This window comes from Portunus trituberculatus, chromosome 39 (assembly GCF_017591435.1).
Source record: "Portunus trituberculatus isolate SZX2019 chromosome 39, ASM1759143v1, whole genome shotgun sequence".
In the NCBI taxonomy this organism is placed as follows: Eukaryota; Metazoa; Arthropoda; class Malacostraca; order Decapoda; family Portunidae; genus Portunus; species Portunus trituberculatus.
Genome location: NC_059293.1, coordinates 7302993 through 7326463, shown reverse-complemented (window position 1 = coordinate 7326463; position 23471 = coordinate 7302993). Strand labels below are relative to the sequence as shown.

Here is a 23471-nt window from a genome sequence, read left to right as displayed (position 1 = left end):
AGAGAGAGAGAGAGAGTGTGACATTTGCTAATATTTTAGACACAAGCGGACGATGTAGCTTATCTTCGAGAGGAAGAGGGAGGGAGGGAAGGGAGAGGGAAACAAAGGGAGGAGAGAGAGAGAGAGAGAGAGAGAGAGAGAGAGAGAGAGAGAGAGAGAGAGAGAGAGAGAGAGAGAGAGATGGGAACAGTCTATGCCATTGGGTAATTTTAAACACAAGGCAGGACACATGTAGCTTATCTTTAGTGATTGGTGGAGACAAGGATGGTGGGAGGAGCACTAGGATTTCAAGGACAGCATACACCGTGTGTAGTTGGTATCCAACACACTATACAGGACAACTGAACTGAAGAAAGGTCAGAAAAGAAATATGACGTCTACGTAGGCGTCACCGTATTTGCTACTGGGGCTTCATGACGCCCACATAGCCGTCACCGTATTGAAGGGGTTAATGTTACACAAAAAAACAAACAAAATTACTATTACCTGCACTACAAAACATAAGTGTTGAATATTGATTATTGCATAAACCATTGTCTTTACAGCAAACATGTGAAAATTTACTCTTAGCTATTTGAGAAATACAAAAAAAAAAAACACTTTACCTTTTTCCTATTTACTAAGAGGTTACATGCAGCCCATATTTTTAATAGAAGAAGAGTTGACTCTGATTCAGTAAGGGGTTTCTTTTTCTCGTTGTGGCATGGTATGGGCTTTTGTTCTCCTTTATTAGTTTTATTGGCTTTTAGCCTTTTTCTTTCCTTCTGTAATGTGTCTTTGCAATTAGCAACATGTGAGTACAGGAGTTCCTTAGTTAATAATGTTCTCAACCTACAGCATTTCGTCGTTACATGGTCATGTGGTAATATACACTCAACCCTCCGCTATTATGCCTAATTGGTGCATTTACCACTGTACAATAGCTGAAATTGCAATAGCTGAAGTGAAGAAGAATCTATGGTAATAATTCAAATTGACACTAGAACCTCCAAGTTATCATTTTCTGCCACTACTTTGGCCACTTTTTTATACCATAGTGGTACCTTGATACATGATACAATTTTTTTGGAATACAAGTTACAATGTGGTAAACTTTTTTTGCTTTGAGATACAAGCAAAATTTTGAGACATGAGCTGTGCTTGGGAATGTTGTTGCTAGTTGGCAACTCAGTGCATCAGGCCAGCTTCAGCTGAGCTAGTATCTACATGTTTCTCGTGGATTTCATGCACTGTGATTGTTCTTTCATCATTCTCACACTATTTACTTGCTATTTTTTTATTCAAAGAAAGTGCAGTTTTAATTTACAGGTAACTTGATTTACACGATAGATGCATTCCAAGAGGCATTGCGTATTTCAAAATTTGCGTAAAACAAACTTGTAATTCTCATAAGAAACACTAGATAATAGGGGGTATGCGGGATGTGGTCCCCAAAAAATTTGTACAAAATACTCTATTTATTTGGCTAAACAAACATGTTTTTATAATTTACCATTCTAAATACTAGAAGTGTATTTAAAGTAAAGAGAAAAGCAAGAAATAATAAGAGAAAGCAAAAAATGATAAGAGAAAACGACAAAACAAAGAATACGTAAACGCAACACTCACTGCGTCACTGCTTTCACCACTCACACCACAGTCAGTCACCATCTTCCTCCGAGCTTTTTCACTTTATCAAAAATCCACTTATCAAAAATAACCCAAGAGTATAAAAGTAAACACTAGTAAAAAAATAAACGCAGGACGCCAGTGTCTTCACCCTTCACAAGCACTTGCTGTCGCTGTACACCTCCTAGTCAAGGACGTCATCATTCACCTGCACTTTCTCTACTTCCATCGCTTCCATGGTGAAAAGATTCCGCCTGCACTCGTTGCTGGCAGGCTGCAAATGAGGTGCAGGAAGAGGAGGGAGCAGTGGAGCTCCCACCTATTGGCCAGCTGTGGAACTCTCTGGCGCGCAGTTTGAAATTGCATCTGGCGCTCAGTTTGAAAATGCGGTTGGGCCAAATCGTGTATAAGCAAACAGATCATGCAAATTTAATTAAATATAATATTTTTTCGGTAGTGTATTAACAAAAAACGCGTAAATTAAACACTCATAATTGAAGAGTTACCTGTATGTTCGATGTTTATGTGTGAATGGTTCCTGCACTCCTTCCTTTCTCCCTCCTCCTCCTCCTCCTCCACCATTCACCAACATTAGCTGAAAAAGGTTTGTCTCCTGGGTAAGAACACTAAGTGAACTTTTGCTCTTCATATACTTTTATGCATTGATAAAGTATACATGTGTTTTTATTTATTATTTTTTTCGGTTTATGTCTGGTTCCCCTATTAGGACGGTGCCTCCTGACAGAGGAATCAGGAGAACTTTGGTTTTGGCATTTTTGAGAACTGTTACACCGAGTGGATGTCTTTCCTAACCCTGGACTGTGGCTAGGATTCGAATTTGTGCACTTGAGAACCCTGGGGCCCACAAAACGTGAGCGGTCCCACATGTGTATGTAACTGAAAAGGCAAAACAAATTTCTCCCATCTCCACCTACCTCCTCTTCTGACACTTAACACTGAGGGGAGGAGCAATGTAAACAAACCTCTGCAGCAGCAATACACAATTTGCTTATTTTTGATAAGTGGATTTTTGATAAAGTGGTAAAGCTCAGAGGAGGTTGGTGACTGACTGTGGTGTGAGTGGTGAAGGCAGTGATGCAGTGAGTGTTATGTTTATGTATTCTTTGTTTTTTTTTGTTTTCTCTTATTATTTTTTGCTTTATCTAATTATTGCTTGCTTTTACCTTTACTTTAAATACACTTTTAGTATTTAGAATGGTAAATGATAAAAACATGTTAATTTAGCCAAATAAATAGAGTATTTTGTATGAATTTTTTGGGACCACATCCTGCATCCACCCTATTATCTATTGTTTCTTATGAGAATTACATGCTTGTTTTAGGCAAATTTTGATATACATGATGCCTCTTGGAACGCATCTATTGCATAAATCGAGAGTTACCTGTACCACATTTACACAAGGCTTTCCATTTTATCCATTGTAGAGTCACAAGTTCTGATGGTTCTTTTAGCTTGCAAGGAAGATACGGTCTTATCAGCCTTCTTAATAGAGTCTGCCGACTTGAAAATAATAGAGACAGTAGATGGAATCAAGCCATGGTGGCGAGCAATGTTATTAGTTTTCTTGCCCATCTCATGTCCGTGAATAATATCCAGCTTCACTTAGAAAGTAAGAGACTTTCTGGTCTTCTTAGCAACTCTAGGCGACATTGCAGGGCTAGTTGCAGGGCATTTTGGTGGCATGTTGAGCTTGAGATGACGAGCTGGTGCTGGACCCTGTTTTTGTTTTGAACCAAGAGCATGGAAGGGTAGGGGAGTGAGTGGTGTGTGTGTTGTCCACGAGAGGTGCTGGTGTATTCAAAAGCCTGTTGGCTTGCGTGATACGGCGGGGCTTTCAAACTTGGAAAAAATTACCTGGATTGAATTTCGTTAAAGCGAGTTTGGTGTTTGTTATATGAGCAGATGGTAGTAAAAGAAAACGTTCGTTGTGGGAGTTGCCTGTATGTTTATCTTGGAGGATGCATTCCACGGAATGTTACTGCATTCCCAACTCTCATTAGGGACTGTTGATCAGCTGGAGTGTACAAATATAGCCACCCACAGAAGACTTAGGTGCTCTTATAATGACAGAAGAGCTCATTGATGATCCTTTAAACATTATTCATTGAATAAATGAAGTTTTAAGTAAGAAAGAGAGAGAGAGAGAGAGAGAGAGAGAGAGAGAGAGAGAGAGAGAGAGAGAGAGAGAGAGAGAGAGAGAGAGAGAGAGAGAGATGCTGTAGAGGTTTGTTTACATTGTTCCCCCCCCCCACCTCTATGATAAGCATCAGCAGAGGAGGTGGGAGATGGGAGAAATTTGTTTTGCCTTTTCAGTTATGTATACATGCATACCTTATCAATGCATGAAAATATATGAAATAACAGCAAAAGTTTATTTAGTGTTCTCATCTTGGAGACACATTTTTGGCTAATTGTGGTAAATGGTAGAGGAGGAAGAGGGGGGAAGAAAAGATGCAGGCACCATTCACATGTAAACATTAAACTTAAACATAAATTAAAACTGTATTCCCTTTAGACAAAAAAACAAGGTAAATAGTGTGAAAATGATGAAAGAACAATCACAGTGCATGAGATCCATGGGAAACACTTAGATACTAGTTTAGCTGAGGCTGAACAGATGTGCTGAGCCACCAACTACAGCAGTAACATCCCCAAGCATTACTTGTATCTCAAAATTTTCCTCGTATCTCAAAAATAAAAACATGATCAAATTGTAGCTCGTATCAAAAATCTCGTATCTCAGATAGCTCATATCTCAAGGTACCATCCTTCTCAGTTGGATACTTAATAAGTTAACACCATACATGAATAACTTACTAAATTTAATTTGCTAAAATTAGATAAAACAAATGATATACAACTCCGAAATGCAAATATGATATATTCTAAGATCAAATGTGCATGAAACGTTCATCACTGTATCAAGAATCCGTCACAAAGATACTCGAATAAACTGTAAGAAAGTCACACATAAATCACTGATCAAAATATACCTCGCATCAATTAATAATCAAGAAAGCAAAAAAATCACACTTCAATTATTGATCAAGATAGCATAAAATTATACTTCATTCACTAATGAAGATAGCACTTCACACTTCAATTAATAATAAAAAATCACACTTCAGTTATTAAAGATAGCATAAAGATGACACTTCATTCACTAATCAAGATAGGATAAAATCACACATCAAATAAAATCAATGTAAAACCAATCAATTAAGCTATGATTTACTGCTCTGCAAACTTTTGAGCTCTACTTACGAACAACAACTTTGTGAGCTGAGCCATCTCGCCCTTGTCTCATCCTGGTCTGACCCCTTCAGATTTGGGACTTCCTTCAGCAAGGTTGTCTGATTCGTTCTCTGACTTTCTTAGCGCCCAGCTGCTGCTTAAGTTTCAAATATCTCTATAACTATTTTGCCCTGAACCTTTGATATACTTAGAGTTCATTTTTGTATCTTATCCCTTATCCTTGACTCATGATCAGCTGATGCTTCCACATTGGCTATCTCTTTTTTATACACCTAACCGTCCGTTATTGCGCCCTTCTGTTATTGCACTTACGCATTATTGCGCACTTATGAAAATCTGCAAAATTAAGTTTTAGTGCATCTGGAAAGTCGTTATCGCTCACCCGTAATAGTAGTAGTAGTAGTAGTAGTAGTAGTAGTAGTAGTTGTAGTAGTAGTAGTAGTAGTAGTAGTAGTAGTAGTAGTAGTAGTAGTAGTAATACTACCCATATCCCAACCACACACCGACCAATGTTTAGATGGGGGAGGAGGAGGAGGAAGAGGTGGAGGGGGAGAAAGATAATGATCATAAGGAGGAGGATAAGCCAGCAACCGATCATCGCTGTGTATTCACGTCACGTGATTTGAATAAGGGAGCTGATTGGTTCTGGTCACTCTGCTCACAACTATCACCACTGCCACCACTACCACCACACCTCAGTCTAGCACGTGGTATTCTGTTGTTCTGAGCTGTTTTTTAGGAAAATTCTTTGGTTAAGGCACCAGTTTATTTATTTCCTATTTATTCCTAACTTCTATTATTGCGTTTTCTGCTATTGTGCGTTTTTTAGGCACCAATTTTGAGTGATAACAGAGGTGTAGTCAGCTGACCCTCTTGTTACTACATTGTCGGTCACATCACCCTCTTTTGACCGTGAATCTGGTATCTATTGGACCTAGATATGTGGAGAAGGTTCTAGAATCTCCTGTTGTCACTTTTCAGAAATTCCTTGTAGATTTCTAATTTGCCTTTGCTTCCTTAGCTTATTTCGGTCTGCGATATTTTTGACTTGTCTTATTATTTAACATTACTTTGTATCTGTCATTCGTATTTGTCTCTTGCCATCTTTTGCTTCTCTATTTCTCTGCGTCTGTGGAAACCTCCCGAGCTTGATATCTGTCATTTGTATTTGTCTTTTGCAGGCTTCTGCTTCTGTCTCTGAATCCATGAAAATTCCCTGGCCTGAATGTTGTTGTCATGCTCGCAATTCACCGGCATGTGATCTATACTGGTCATCTTACTATTTGCTTTAGTACCTACAGTTTGCTCATCCCATGGGATCTTCTGGTTTTCTGTTTATTCCTTTCTTTCTTTTATATTTTGCCTCTCTTACTACTATTACTTTTGCTTTTGTGCCTTCCTTGATATTTTTCTGTTTTCTTCTACACATGTGTCGTCTCGGGTCACAACAGTAATTTAAATTCTCCTTTGTTAATTTTTTTTATGTATGAGGGAAACTGGTCAAAGGCAAAGAACAAGGAAGAAGAAAGCCTTGTGCTGTGAGGCTGCAGAAAGAGAGGTATGCAGTTAGCAAAATCAGTAGAGCAGTTACCATGAAAATAGTGGTAAAAGATAGAAAGAGATGCAACATTTTGGCAGTGAGAAAGAGGCTGAAGACAGTCAGTTAGAGGAGGAAAGTTGATGAGATGAAAAGCTCTTCATTCCACCTAGTGTAATAAAACTGTGTGAGTGTAACCACCCCCAAACATTCGATGAGTATGCCATACAAGGACGGTAAAGGCCTTAAGATTCAGAAAAGTGGTGCTCCAGCAACAACAAGGCATCAAGGGTGCCCCAGTAAGGGTGAAAACCAAACATGTTGGGTGGTAGGAGGTGTTTGCATTCTAACCACCAGGTTAGTCTATATTGAATGACATGCTCGAAAACCTTACTTGTGTTAGACAGGAGACTAATAAATCTATGAGAGGAGGCCATCTTTGGATCCTTGCCAGGTTTAGGAATAGGAACAGTGATGGCAAGATGCCATGCTGAAGGGAATGTCCCCGACAACCAGCTGTTGTTGAGGGACAGGTTAATGGTATTAAGGTAGATAACAGAGTAGAGTCCTTATGGCTGGATGTTAGAGTAAACAAAAGTAAGGTTATTAGAGTAGGAGCTTTTTATAGGCCACCTAACCAGTCAGCAGATGTAGACAACCTTATGGTAGATGAGATAAATAGGGGGTGTACTAGTCAGACAATTATCTTAGGGGATTTTAATCTTAAGTCAGTAAACTGGGAGAGGATGGTAGGAGATGCTAGTGAAAATAGGTTTATGGAAAGTTTTCAGGATAACTATTTAGTGCAGATGGTAGATAAACCTACTAGGGGGAGGAAGGTTTTAGACATAGTACTAACAAATATTGAGCATTGTTTAAAGGAAGTTGAGGTAGGAGAGACTTTAGCAAACAGTGACCATCATATAATTAGATTTATCATTAATTCCAGTAGGGATAATATAGTGAATAAGACTAGAGTCCCAAACTATCAGAAAGGCAATTATGGTAGGTTACGTCAGTTATTAGGAGAGGTAAACTGGGAAGATAGTTTTGGAATTAAAACTGCACAGGAGATGTGGGATATTTTTAAGGTTGTAGTAAAGGGTATAGTGATGCAGTGTATCCCTTACAAAGATATAAGGCAGAGAAACAGGAAGCCATTATGGTGGACTCATGAGATAGGTAGCCAGATCAGAGAGAAGAAGAGGGCATATAGAGAGTTGCAGAAAAGTGGGGAAGATGTAGATTTGATTAGGTACAGACAGGTCAGAGATGATTTGAGTAAGGTTATAAAAAAAAGTAAAAGACAGGCAGAGATAAAACTAGCTAGAGCTGGGAGTAAAGATCCCAAAAAATTATATAGTTATTACAAGGTCAGTGATAAAAGAAATAAGGATAGGATTGGACCACTCAGAAAAGATGGTGTAGTAGTGGATCAAAATGAAGACATAGTAGAATTATTGAATGAACAATTTTCTTCAGTATTTACTAGGAAAGAATAGGAAATCCTGTTACAAACAGTGCGAGTAGTTTAAGAGCTTTAGAAAATATTGATATAAAACCGGGAATTATTAGGAAATTTATTCTTGAACTAGACGATAGGAAAGCCAGTGGTCCTGATGAGCTACATGCCAGAGTACTTAGGGAGGGTGTAGACAGTATTTCTGAAGCACTTAAGTTAATCTTTGAAAGATCACTTAGGTTTGCTGAGATACCTCAGGACTGGAAGTTAGCTAATGTTACTCCAATATTTAAAAAAGGTAGGAAGGATGATGCGAATAATTATAGACCGATCAGTTTAACTAGTATAGTATGTAAGATACTAGAGAAAATCATTAAGGGTAGTATTTGGGAGCATTTAAATGAGAATAGATTAATTAGAGATACCCAACATGGCTTTAGATCAGGGAGGTCCTGTCTTACAAATTTGCTCGATATCTTAGAATATATTACCAAGGAGTTAGATGATGGAAATAGCATAGATGTTATATATCTAGATTTTAGCAAGGCGTTTGATAAGGTACCGCATAGGAGGCTAGTGTACAAATTGAGACTACATGGGATAGGGGGTATGTTAGTTGATTGGATTAGTGAATGGCTTTCTGATAGGAAACAGAGAGTAGTATTAAATGGGGCAATGTCTGAGTGGAAGGAAGTGGTTAGTGGGGTACCCCAAGGATCAGTGCTAGGACCTCTTCTTTTCTTGGTGTACATTAACGATTTAGATTTAGGAATTAGTAGCAAAGTATCAAAGTTTGCAGATGATACTAAGATAGCATGTGCAGTACAGGGTGAAAAGGACAATTACAGAATACAACGAGACCTGGACAGGCTGATAGCATGGGCAGACAGGTGGCAGATGGAGTTTAATTCAGATAAGTGTCAGGTTATGCATTTAGGTAAAGACAACACAAACTTTAACTATGAGATGGAGGGATGTTGGCTAGAGGCAGTAGAGGAAGGAAAGGATTTAGGAGTAGTGATAGACAGGACTATGAAATTTTCAAAGCAATGTTTAGAAGCAAGAAATAGGGCAAATAGGATCCTGGGTTTTATAAATAGAAATGTTAGTTATAAAAGTAAGGAAGTGGTGCGTAGCTTATATAATTCCTATGTTAGGCCCCATTTAGAGTATTGCATACAGGCCTGGTCACCCCACTATAGGCAGGATATCAACATGTTAGAAGCAGTTCAGAGAAGAGCAACTAGGATGATACCAGCATTAAAGCGCCTGGAGTATAGAGATAGATTAAAGGAATTAAACATGTTTTCATTTGAGAGGAGATGTATAAGAGGATATGATAGAGTTATTTAAAATGTTTTCAGATACAAACTACATAGATGTGAGATCTTTCTTTACCTTAGAGGAGGGAAATAGGACTAGAAATCATGGCAGGAAGATTAGAAAGCAAGGCTGCAGGTTAGATATAAGAAAATATTTCTTTAGTCATAGAGTGGTAGACTTCTGGAATGCATTGCCAGAGACGGTTGTAAATAGCACTAGTTTGACAATGTTTAAAAACAGATTAGATAAGCACTTAAATTCATTAGATTTATAATTATGTATAGCACTGCATGATAGTTTTTATAAGAAATTTACTATAGTTAAATAAGACATGATCCCCATGTATGGGGACCACAAATTGTAGAGGATTTCGCTGCAGGACTTAGCCCTGTTAATGGGCCAAATATTTAGAATTAGTATATAATGTATTGTGTACTTGTAAGTGTATCTTTAAGTACTGATGACGAGGTCGCTGTGCGACTGATACAGGATAACCTAGATGGGCCCTGGTGGCCCTTTGTTATCCTATTATTTATGTTATGTTATGTTATGTTATGATGTCCAATAGGAGCTGCCTGCAGCAGAGCATCTGGGAGGCATCGAAGAAATTTGTTTGGCATGTCGTCCAGTTCCATTGCCTTCCTGATAGACAGTGAGTGTAAGATTGAGATGAGTTCCTGGGGAGTTATAGCAGTGCTAATTTCATGGCTGGAGTGTGAGGAAGAGGTTAACACAAGTGTGGGCAAAGAATCTGAAGAGCCAAATGTTGTGTGAATGTGGGTGGCAAGACACTCAGGTTTTTTGGCATCACTGGTGAAGAGGACGCCATTTCTAGTTAACAGGAACGTGAGAGGGGTTTGTGGGTGGACCATCTTCCTGAAGAAAGACCTGGCTTAGGAGACTAAGCTGGAAAAGGACAGGGAAGCACAAAAGGAGGCCCCTGTTGAGTGTTTCTCATCAAGAATAACACGCTTGCTCTGGGCCTACAAGTAGTGAAAATATTGATATAGTGGAGGGACAGAGTTTCATATCCATGCTGTAAAGGCATGAAGCTTGATCTGAAGAGAAGGAAGTGACAAGGTGAAAATGGTGGGACCCCTCAGTCACCGAGACTTCTGTAAGGTAGTGAATTTTGTCATCTGATGGGAGGGTCTTGAGTGGGACAGTTAGATTTAATTCTGTTTGAAAGGATACCAGGTCTCCCTTTTTGAAAGAAATACAGTCTGTGTGATTTTTTTTTTATAAGGAAAGAGGGCCACTCAAGAGCAAAGATAATATTAGAAAAAAAAAAAAAGGCCCACTTAGGTGCTGGTTCTCTAGAAGAAAGAAAAGCATTAGCCAAAAATATGGAGCAAATGTCTTGATACCTCCCTCTTAAAAGAAGACAAGTCGTAGGAAGGCGGAAATACAGAAGCAGGTAGAGAGTTCCAGAGTTTACTAGTGGAAGGTATGAATGATTGAGAGTACAGGTTAACTCTAGCATTAGAGAGCTGGACAGAATAGGGATGAGGGGAAGAAGAAAGCCTTGTGCAGTAACATAACATAACATAACATAAATAATAGGATAACAAAGGGCCACCAGGGCCCATCTAGGTTATCCTGTATCAGTCGCACAGCGACCGTCATCAGTACTTAAAAAGATACACTTACAAGTACACAATACATTATATACTAATTCTAAATATTTGGCCTATTAACAGGGCTAAGTCCTGCAGCGAAATCCTCTACAATCTGTGATCCCCATACATGGGGATCATGTCTTGTTTAACTATAGTAAATTTCTTATAAAAACTATCATGCAGCGCTATACATAATTATAAATCTAATAAATTTAAGTGCTTATCTAATCTATTTTTAAACATTGTCAAACTAGTGTTATTTACAACCCTCTCTGGCAATGCATTCCAGAAGTCTACCACCCTATGACTAAAGAAATATTTTCTTATATCTAACCTGTAGCCTTGCTTTCTAATCTTCCTGCCATGATTTCTAGTCCTACTTCCCTCCTCTAAGGTAAAGAAAGATCTCACATCTATGTAGTTTGTATCTGAGAACATTTTGATTAATTCTATCATATCCCCTCTTATACATCTCCTCTCAAATGAAAACATGTTTAATTCTTTTATTCTATCTCAATACTCCAGGCACTTTAATGCTGGTATCATCTTAGTTGCTCTTCTCTGAACTGCTTCTAACATGTTGATATCCTGCCTATAATGGGGTGATCAGGCCTGTATGCAATACTCTAAATGGGGCCTAACATAGGAATTATATAAGCTATGCACCACTTCTTACTTTTATAACTAACATTTCTATTTGTAAAACCCAGGATCCTATTTGCCCTATTTCTTGCTTCTAAACATTGCTTTGAAAATTTCATAGTCCTGTCTATCACTACTTCTAAATCCTTTCCTTCCTCTACTGCCTCTAGCCAACATTCCTCCATCTCATAGCTAAAGTTTGTGTTGTCTTTACCTAAATGCATAACCTGACACTTTTTAGAATTAAACTCCATCTGCCACCTGTCTGCCCATGCTATCAGCCTGTCCAGGTCTCATCAGGTCAGGTTAGGTTAGGGTGATACTTATGCAGTGTCGCAGTGGTGAAGTGCTGGGTGATGGTTGATCCCACGGTAGACCCAAGAGGCGTTGTGTTCACTGGTTGAGGCTTGGATCTCAACTTCCAATCCAGAAAGCTAAGAGCTGGCTCAACACTTCCGGTTGAGTTGAAAGGGGCCGCATGAATCCAACTTCGGGACAGTAGCGGGGCTTCATGAAACGGTGGCGTGGAAGGTTCACGAGACGGTGACGTGGAAGGGGAGGCGGAGAGGTGGCGAACGAGGTAACAAGCGGAGTAGGTGATGGTAGTAATGTATGTTACGGGCGGGCCGTAACATTTCCTCCCCCCTAAGACCTCCGTAATGGGCTCATGAAGGAGGTGAGACGGGAGATCTTGATAAGGCGTCTACGATGATGTTGTCCATCCCCTTGATATGGTGGACTTCCAAGTTGAAGGGTTGAGTTAACAAGGCCCACCTAAGAATGCGTTGGTTTCGGTTCTTCATGGCGTGAAGGAAGGCCAGAGGATTGTGATCGGTGAAGACCTTCGTAGTTTGAGGGCCAGGATGAAGATAGCACTCAAAACGTTGGAGCGCTAGGACGAGTGCCAGAGCCTCCTTCTCGATGGTGGAGTAGTTGAGTTGATGTTTTTTCAGCTTGGCGGAGTGATAGGCGATGGGATGGAGGATGCCGCTTGTAGGGTCCGTTTGTAGTAGGACAGCACCCACTCCAATTCCACTTGCGTCCACTTGTAGATGGAAGGGGCGGGAGTGATCTGGCGTCCAGACCACTGGTTCCGAGGAGAGAAACGCCTTGAGGTGTTGGAAGGCTTGGTCACAGGTCGGGGTCCAGTGGAAGGGGACGGAAGTGCTGATAAGGTCCGTCATGGGGGCGGCCAGGGTGGAGAAGTTCCTACAGAAGCGTCTGTAGAAACCAGCCATCCCCAAGAACCTCATGAGAGCTTTCCTGCTGGTAGGGACAGGGAAGCCAAGGATGGCCTCCACGTTAGCTCTCTTGGGGCGAACCTTGCCGTTCCCCACCACATGTCCCAGGTAGACCACCGTAGACTTCCTGAAGGTGGACTTGGCCAGGTTGATTGTAAGCCCGGCTTCATGCAACCGACCCATCAGCCTCCGAAGACGGGTCAGATGTGTCGCCCAGTTGTCCGCAGTCACCACCAGGTCGTCCAGATATGCAGATGTTCCCTCCAAGTCCTGAGTGATGTAATTTATAGCCCTCTGGAAGGTGGCGGGAGCATTAGACAAGCCAAAGGGCATCACTGTGTATTGGTATAGTCCGAAGGGGGTGATGAAGGCGGATATTATTTGGGCCTCGTCCGAGAGGGGAATCTGGTAGTAACCTTTAAGTAAGTCTATAGTGGTTACAAATTTGGCTACTCCTATACTATCTATAAGGTCCTCTATCAAGGGTAATGGATAGGAGTCTGGCACCGTCACTTTATTTAATTTCCTGTAGTCGGTGCAAAATCGACTACTACCATCTCTGGCTTAGATGTTAACAGGCAGGGAGAAGCCCAGGGAGATATACTAGGTTCTGCAAGGTGATGACAGAGCAGATAGTCTACCTCTTTTTTCATCAAGTCTCTTTTAATGGGTGAAACGCGATAGGCTGGTTGTCTTATAGGCTTGATGTCATTAGATATTAATGTTATGTCATGTTGGATAGTATTACAAACTCCTGGAAGGTCACCTGTGATTTCAGAAAAGTCTAGCAATAACTTTTTAAGATCAGACTGTTGTGAAGGTGTTAAGGAAAGAAACTCCTCATCAAGGTTGGACATGATTTGGCTGTTTGAGGGGCGTCCTTTAGGTGACGAGAAGAGGAATTCGATGTCGGACTCTTCCTCGGGGGACACAGGACCAGACTCCTTCCCTAACAGACATACAGGTACAGTGCGAGACAAGTCGTCCTCTGGTTCTCTGGAGTGGTAAGGTTTCATTAGATTAATATGAACTAGTTGGGAATCCTTACGACGGTCAGGAGTGTGGACCACATAATTTAATGGACTTAGTTTTTGAGTCACATTATAAGGTCCCATGAACTTACTGTGAAGAGCATTGCCTGGAGTGGGGAGAAAAAGTAAAACCTTGTCTCCTGGTTTGAAACTTCTCATGACAGATTTGGGAAGAGAATTCTGTTGCATTTTAGTTTGAGATTTGAGGAAGTTTGATTTAGCAAAAGATCTGACTTCACTGATTTTATTCTTAAGGTTACTGATGTAGTCAGACACACTGGGGCTTGAAGGAGTATTTTGAGTAAACCATTGATCCTTTAATATTTTGAGAGGCCCCCTGATCTGTCTACCATAGAGTAATTCAAAAGGGAGTAACCTAAAGAATCTTGAGGAGATTCTCTTAAAGCGAAGAGAAGGAAAGAAATACTTTCATCCCAGTCTCCTTGATGCTCCAAGCAATACTTCTTCATCATGGATTTTAATGTTTGGTGAAACCGCTCCAGACAGCCTTGGGATTGGGGTGATAAGCCGAGGAGGTAACATGGTCGATGTTTAGCTCATTCACTATCTGTTGGAAAAATGGCTAGTGAAATTGCTACCCTTGTCAGACTGAATTTGTTTTGGAATTCCTACCGAGGTGAAAAATGTATTAGATGTTTTACAATGGTCTTTGATGTGATGTTCTTAAGAGGAATGCTTCAGGGTACCTGGTAGTGGGATCCATGAGGGTTAACAAATACTGATTCCCTCGTTTGGTTTTGGGTAAGGGCCCTACACAGTCTAGAATGATTTTTTCAAGGGCTCCGTCTGAACTGGAATAGGCGTCAGAGGAGCTGGCACAAGGCGTTCGTTAGGCTTACCCACAATTTGACATATGTGACATGTTTTACATAGTGTGACACATCCTTTTCATTCCTGGCCAAAAAATGTTGAAGAGCCTTCTTGTAGGTTTTTGGATGCCTAGATGACCTGACAATCCATCATGAGCTAGTTCTATAATGGCTGGTCTTACAGACAAGGGATGATAACTTGATGTGTTTCTGACCAGGTGTCTAGTTGTTTCAGTTCAGGAGGTCTGTAGGCACGCATCAGGACTCCTTCCTGATAATAAAAACAAGGCAATTTAGACATATCCTTTGTCTCACTGGCAACATGTCTGATCTTAGCCAAAGTGAGATCCTGTTCCTGAGCATTAATCAAATTCTCCTTTGAAATGATGTTATTGTACAAGTTGTCAGTAGAGGCAATCATTGGTGGAGGAGGTGATGAAAGGGTAGAAGACTTGGACTGAGACCTGGTGACTGCACACACTGGGAAGAAGTGAGGGGATGTTTCGTCCAGGGTCTGAGTGGGACTTTCTGTTAAGGGAGAATCAAGAACAATTAAGTTTGGAACAGCCAAGTTACCTGCAAGATCATTACCCAGTACAAGATGTACCCCCGGTACTGGCAGTTCACCAGGTTTAATGGCTACCTCAACCTCTCCTGAAATGAACGGGCACTGTAAGCTAATATTAGCCAAGGAATAGGAGAGCTGTGATTCGAGACCTGTAAGGATCACCTCCCCAGTGAAAGCCTGTTTGATGTTAGGGATGACATCTTCCCTTAAGATTGATTGGGCAGCACCTGTATCACGCAGAACCTTGATATTTATTGCCTTATCTTTACCATCAGTCAGGGACACTTTACCTTGATACATGTACGAGTCATAAAGTTCTAGAGGAGAGTTGACAGGGTTAGCTAGGGCCACTGGTTTCTTGTTCTCAAATGTGTTGGGTTTAGGGGCCACAAAAGAAAGTTGACGTTGAGAGGCCTTGCAATTTGGGTGTCTACATTTCTGGATCGTGTGACCTGGCTTCTTACAGTACACTCAACCCTCGATTTGCCGGACTAAAAGGGGGGAAGGCTTGTCCGGGAATGGCAAATGTCCGGCAATGGAAAATGTCCGGGGGTCTACCCCCTTGCCGGACTTTACCTTATACAGGTTGAACCCCGCTTTAACGGCACGCGATTTACCGGAATCCCGTGTTTAACGGCAAAAATTTCCGGTGGGAACATAGTGTTGTCTTTAACGGCATTTCGGCACCTGCACCAGCTGTACCAGGAAGTTGGAAAATAAATCAGACGTTTTTTGTTCAGAAAAACAAAACTGAGGGAGAAGAAAGAGACTTTGCACCAGATGTGGAAGACAAGAGAAAGAAAAATAAAAGAAAGGCAGGATCAGGAAGAATAGAAGTAACAGGAGGTGCCGAGGCAAAGGCAAAACCTCCGACGACCATCATCATCATCATCATCATCATCTTTTTTTATGTCCGAAACTGTCTGTTTTTTCACCCCATACAGCTCGCAGACTTGGGCAACACTCATTCCTCCATCTATTTTACGTAAAAGTTCCAGTTTTTGCGACACAGAAAGGTGCACAGGTTTAGCTGTACGCTTGGTTACTTTCTTTGGTGGGTTTTTGGGTGGCATCGTTGTGAAGAAGAGGTGTATCCACGACAAGCACGTAAGCACAACACTCGTGTGACGCGGCAGACTTGTTTACAGTCCAGTACTAGACGTATGTCCGCCCGCGCTGCCATCTATAGTGCCCGATTTGGCGAACTTTGTCTGGCGCGGTAGTTTGAAATCGACTTGTCCCGGACTTTTTTTTTTTTTTTTTTTTTCCCACAGACTCTTGTCCGCAACCAACCGCAAATGGAGGTCCGGCAAATCGAGGGTTGAGTGTATGTACACCAGGGGGAATTATATGCATTTAGCGAGAATCCGGTCGGCTTACCACCCGCGCCCCCAAAACCTTCCCCAAAGGAGGACCTAACATTAGATAGTGAACCACAACCTCTACTACCCAGGGATCCCATCAACAAAGCAAACGCATCAGCCACTTTAGCGGCAGACATAAGATCACTCTCTCCCCGTTTTTCCACATGCCTCAGAATATTAAAAGGTAACTTGTTCTTCCATTCTTCCAGGACCATTAGATTGAGCAACTCCGAAAAGGTGGTAGTGTTAAGGGCGGCTAACCATTTCTTAAATTGTCTTAGTTTCTCAGTAGCAAATTCAACATAGGTGTGAGACTCTGGTTTCACATACTTTCGAAACTGTTGTCTGTATCCATCAGAAGTGATAGGGTAGGCGTCTAGAATGTTACCTTTGATCTCTTCATATTCTACCTCATCACTAAGGCCGTTGTATACCCTATAAGCTTTTCCTACTAGCTTAGGGACAAGGAGAGACACCCACTGATCCTTGGGCCATTTATTCCTATTAGCAATGCTCTCAAAAGCGCGAAATGACCCGTCAACATCAGATTCATCAAAAGGGGGAACTAGCGGAGCAGCTATAGCAGGATTAAAGCTTGCTAACTGTTTCTTTATATCTATTTCTTCCCCTCTAAACTTAGCGTCATTTCGTAGGGCTAACTCCTGAATTTCTAACTCTTTCTCCTGCCTTCTAAGTTGTAACTGAAATTCTCTCTCTTTATCTACTTTTTCTGCCTGTAGTTGCATTTGTTTTTCCTGTAGTTGCATTTCTTTTGCTTCTTTTTCTGCCTGTAATTGCATTTCTTTCGCTTCTTTTTCTGCCTGTAATTGCATTTGTTTTTCATGCATCCGGTATTTTAGTTTAAGCTTCTCAATTTCCCATTGACTTATCCTACTCTTATCCTGTTCTTCCTGGGGACTGTGTATTATAGTCCTCGTAGAGGCTGACATGGGAGTTAACTCTTTATGGCATTTCCTAGCAACTTACCTTCTTGCACTAGATGTTCAACAACTACATTCTTAATGACCTCTTTAGTCATCTGAGACGTGATGGGAACATCAAAATGTTTAGCGATGGTCTTCCATTGGTCCTTCTTGATATTAGCATCTTTAAGTTGTTCCAGAGAAGGGTCGGCACAAAAATCTTCAACGTTAAACTGAGCGGAAGCCATATTAAATAGATGTTAAACCACAACAAAAAAAAAATGATAAGCGAATTACTTAAGTGAGGAACTTGACAGAGTGATAATAAAGGCAACCTTAGAAATTACCTAGATTATACTTAAGTAAACACTTATGAGTACAATCACTAATGAGGGGTAAACTAGAGAGTTACGGCATTAAGAGGGATCCAGATTACTCTAGTTACGAGACTTGAGAGTGAGGAGCGAATTGTACTGAGACTTGTTATTGATAAGGAGGTGGATTAGTCTGAGAGACTAGTTAAAATGGCCGATTCTAACTAGCGAGAAAAATGATCTGCGAAGTGAGGGGATTGAGGGTTCGCATGAACATATGATGATCCCAACACTTGGATAACACTTATTACACACCTGCCTATATGCAAAAAATAGAGATAAGTGCTATCGGTGAACACGCCTTTCTACCTGGTTTCCTACTCTACCACTGCTATGCGATACCAATGAAAGTCACGTAGCACGTTTAACCCAAAAGGAGCTACTTGATCGCACAAAGGTAAATTTAAACCACACGCAGAGTAAGTCACAGAAAAAACACATCAGAGTCACAACACCACAGAAACACAAGCAATCACAGAAAAAAAGTCACTGGAAAAATGGAACACTGAACATGGGTTATAATGGTCCTGTCACGGTCGCCAATTGTTACGTTCACCGGTTAAACTGGTAAGATTGGCATCGGGGAGCCGGTGAACAATAACAATAAAAAAAAAAACACTGCAGGTTCATCTGGTGAGGAAATGCAAAAGGGGGCACTTTAAAAAGCTATTTTAATAACCCATAATGAAATTGACACATATATAACAAGAAACATGAAACACAGATATATAACATGGAACACAGGAAAATGACATACACATATACATATAACACAGTAATAAATGCAATAATAAAGAACCCAACTTAATACCTAACAATAATCCTAATCCTATATAGAGGCAAAGTGGAAAGCACGGACGAGGGGAAGTGATACTTATGCGGTGTCGCAGTGGTGAAGTGCTGGGTGATGGTTGATCCCACGGTAGACCCAAGAAGCGTTGTGTTCACTGGTTGAGGCTTGGATCTCAACTTCCAATCCAGAAAGCTAAGAGCTGGCTCAACACTTCCGGTTGAGTCGAAAGGGGCCGCGTGAATCCAACTTCGGGACAGTAGCGGGGCTTCATGAAACGGTGGCGTGGAAGGTTCACGAGACGGTGACGTGGAAGGGGAGGCGGAGAGGTGGCGAACGAGGTAACAAGCGGAGTAGGTGATGGTAGTAATGTATGTTACGGGCGGGCAGTAACAATCTAAATCGTTAATGTACACCAAGAAAAGAAGAGGTCCTAGCACTGATCCTTGGGATACCCCACTAACCACTTCCTTCCACACAGACATTGCCCCATTTAATACTACTCTCTGTTTCCTATCAGAAAGCCATTTATTAATCCAATCAACTAACCTACCCCCTATCCCATGTAGTCTCAATTTGTACACTAGCCTCCTATGCAGTAGCTTATCAAATGCCTTGCTAAAATCTAGATATATAACATTTATGCTATTTCCATCATCTAACTCCTTGGTAACATATTCTAAGATATTGACCAAATTTGTAAGACAGGACCTCCCTGATCTAAAACCATGTTGGGTATCTCTAATTAATCTATTCTCATTTAAATGCTCCCAAATACTACCCTTAATGATTTTCTCTAGTATCTTACATACTATACTAGTTAAACTGATCGGTCTATAATTATTTGCATCATCCTTCCTACCTTTTTTAAATATTGGAGTAACATTAGCTAACTTCCAGTCCTGAGGTATCTCAGCAAATCTAAGTGATCTTTCAAAGATTAACTTAAGTGCTTCAGAAATACTGTCTACACCCTCCCTAAGTACTCTGGTATGTAGCTCATCAGGACCACTAGCTTTTCTATCGTCTAGTTCAAGAACAAATTTCCTAATAATTCCCGGTTTTATATCAATATTTTCTAAAGCTCTTAAACTACTCATCGCACTGTTTGTAACAGGATTTCCTATTCTTTCCCTAGTAAATACTGAAGAAAATTGTTCATTCAATAATTCTACTATGTCTTCATTTTGATCCACTACTACACCATCTTTTCTGAGTGGTCCAATCCTATCCTTATTTCTTTTATCACTGACCTTGTAATAACTATATAATTTTTTGGGATCTTTACTCCCAGCTCTAGTTAGTTTTATCTTTGCCTGCCTTTTACTTTTTTTATAACCTTACTCAAATCATCTCTGACCTGTCTGTACCTAATCAAATCTACATCTTCCCCACTTTTCTGCAACTCTCTATATGCCCTCTTCTTCTCTCTGATCTGTCTACCTATCTCGTGAGTCCACCATAATGGCTTCCTGTTTCTCTGCCTTATATCTTTGTAAGGGATACACTGCATCACTATACCCTTTATTACAACCTTAAAAATATCCCATATCTCCTGTGCAGTTTTATTTCCAAAACTATCTTCCCAGTTTACCTCTCCTAATAACTGACGTAACCTACCATAGTTGCCTTTCTGATAGTTTGGGATTCTAGTCTTATTCACTATATTATCCCTACTGGAATTAATGATAAATCTAATTATATGATGGTCACTGTTTGCTAAAGTCTCTCCTACCTCAACTTTCTTTAAACAATGCTCAATATTTGGTAGTACTATGTCTAAAACCTTCCTCCCCCTAGTAGGTTTATCTACCATCTGTACTAAATATTTATCCTGAAAACTTTCCATAAACTTATTTTCACTAGCATATCCTACCATCTTCTCCCAGTTTACTGACTTAAGATTAAAATCCCCTAAGGTAATTGTCTGACTAGTACACCCCCTATTTAGCTCATCTACCATAAGGTTGTCTACATCTGCTGACTGGTTAGGTGGTCTATAGAAAGCTCCTACTCTAATAACCTTACTTTTGTTTACTCTAACATCCAGCCATAAGGACTCTACTCTGTTATCTACCTTAATACCATTAACCTGACTGGAAATGAAGGATTTTTTTACATAAATAATTACTCCTCCACCTATGCTACCAATTCTCTGGTGTAAATACATAATGTATTCATTTACTTCATATTCTTTCCTATTTTCCCTAAACCTTTCCTCATTTACCCATGCCTCTGTGACACATACAACATCTAAGTCCTCCTCAACTATATAACTAGATAACTCGTCCTTCTTGTTCCTAAGACTCCTGGCATTTCCATAAAAACATTTAAGTCTTGCTACCTTCCTAGATGCTGTCTCCTTATTTGGAATCCTAATCTTATTCTCTCCTATTTGCACCTGGAAATTTTTCCTAATCTTTTCACTATCTCTGTTTATCCTATCTAATTTATGTCTAACATCTTTCTTCTGGAATGCATTTGCTACCTCACCCCCTACACTCCATCCCAACTCCCCCCTCCAGACATCCACTCAGCACATCCACACCCTTCCTACTCAGATGCACACCATCCCTAGCATACAAATCCCTTCACCCATAGAACCTATCCCATACATCCACAAGGCTGACACCCACATCAAATGAAGAGAGACAGAAGAAGAGAAGAAAGAGTTTTTCTGGAGAATCTTGGATATGAGACTGAGGAAGTGGTTCATAACCCAGAAAAGTACAGCAAGAAAGGACTAAAGAAACTTACATATGAGCGAAATGTAATGTATTCCAACATAAATGGAGTGATATCGGGGATTTTAGAACTCAACGATTACTTGAGGGACAAGAACCCAGATATTGTGGGTCTTACTGAAACAAAACTGAGAGAGGAGAAGACCTGATGAAGGTTGGAGAAGGAAATATAACGTTTGGAAAAGAAATAGAGTAGGTAAGATGGGAGGAGGAGTGATGTTGCTGGTTAAAAAGATATAAAGGTGGATCAAGTGAAAAAGGTATGGGAAAGGCAGAAGTGCTAAAGATCAGAGCAGAAACTAATGAAGGAAAAAGAGGCACTACATAGTGGTGTACGTACCACCTAAGACAAATGCATGGTCAGTACAGGAATATGAAGAAATGATAAGTGATACAGGAACATGTCTGGAAGAAATGTTGGGTGGCTGTGAACGAACTATAATGATGGGAGATTTTAATTGTAAAGAGGTGTGTTGGGAGGACTGGTCAATGGAAGGATCAGAGACAACATGGGAAATACACTATTGACACTGGCAATGGAAAATGTGTTAACTCAGTGGGTCAAAGAAGATACTAGGTTTGGAGGAGAGGGAGCATCGTCAAGACTGGACTTGGTCTTTAGTACAGAGCCAATGGTCATTGAGGAGATGAGGGTGGAGTGCCCTTTAGCAAAGAGTGATCATGCAGTTTTGGAGTTCAAGGTGATAGACGAAGAGAAATCTAGAAGAAATGAAGAATATAAAGTGGGAAGATGGAATTATGCCAAGACAGATTTTGGAAACCTAAAGAAATTCTTTCAAGAGACAAATTGGATGAAATTCAAGAGTGCTAAGGAGCAAATGAAAAGTGGAAGGAATTTATAAAAATATACAAAGAAGGTGAGAAAAATTTGTACCAATAAGACAACATAGAGAAGTTGGAAAGCAGGACTGGTTTAACGATAGATGTGAAAAGGCTAGAACAAGAAAAGAGGATGCATGGAAGAGGTGGAGAAGGAAAAGACGGATTAAGCAGTGGGAAAGTTACAAAAGAGCAAGAAATGAATATGTGTTGATTAGAAGAGAAGAAAGAAAGAAACAAGAAAAGGATATAATTGATAAATGTAAAGACCAACCAAGGCTTTTTTACAGACATGTGAACAACAACATCAAAAATAGAGAAAGTATTGAAAGTTTAGAAGTAAATGGAGTATACAGTGAAGATCCCAGGAAATGGCAGAGGCTATGAATGGATGCTTTCGGAAGGTATTCACAAAGGAGACTGCTTTTGACAAACCACTGGTAATGGAACAGAAAGGGATTATGAAGGAGTTTCAAGTAACGGTGGAGGAGATCAAGAACATGATGGGGAGTTTAGAAGTGAGAAAAGCTGTGGGACCTGATGGGGTATCAGGATGGATTTTAAGAGAATGCAGGAGCAATTGGCAGAAAAAGTTTGTGAAGTAATTGATGCCTCATTAAGGGAAGGCGTAGTGCCCCAAGACTGGAAAAGAGCTAACATTGTCCCAATCTATAAATCAGGTAACAAGAGAGACCCATTGAACTATAGACCAGTGTCACTTACAAGTGTGGTAGCTAAGATGTGTGAGAGGGTGGTGAAGACTAGATGGACAGACTTCTTGGAGAAAATGACATACTTTGTGAGTGTCAATTTGGTTTTAGGAAAGGGCGTTCATGCACGACAAACCTGATATGTTACTATTCGAGGGTGATAGATGTAATACAGGAAAGAGATGGTTGGGCTGATGGAATATATCTGGATTTAAAAAAGGCCTTTGATAAGGTACCACACCAGAGACTGATCTGGAAACTTGAAATGGTAGGAGGAGTGCATGGCAGTTTACTAAAATGGATGGAAGACTTTTGGTAGGAAGAGAAATGAGAACAATAATTAAGGACAGACCATCAGAATGGGGATTGGTGGAGAGTGGAGTTCCACAGGGATCAGTGTTGGCACCAGTAATGTTCGCAGTCTACATAAATGACATGGTGGATGGGGTGTCCAGTTATGTGAGCCTATTTGCAGACGATGCAAAATTGTTAAGAAAAGTGAGATGTGACAAAGATTGCGAACTACTCCAGGAAGACTTGGACAGAATATGGAAATGGAGCTGTACATGGCAAATGGAGTTCAACACG

The 23471-nt window shown here is 40.4% G+C and overlaps 1 protein-coding gene across 1 annotated transcript in view; it reads left to right on the top strand.

The window, feature by feature from the left end:
• LOC123515649 (protein misato-like) overlaps positions 1–23471 on the top strand; it is a 284397-nt gene that overhangs the window by 84302 nt on the left and 176624 nt on the right. The window lies entirely within an intron of this gene.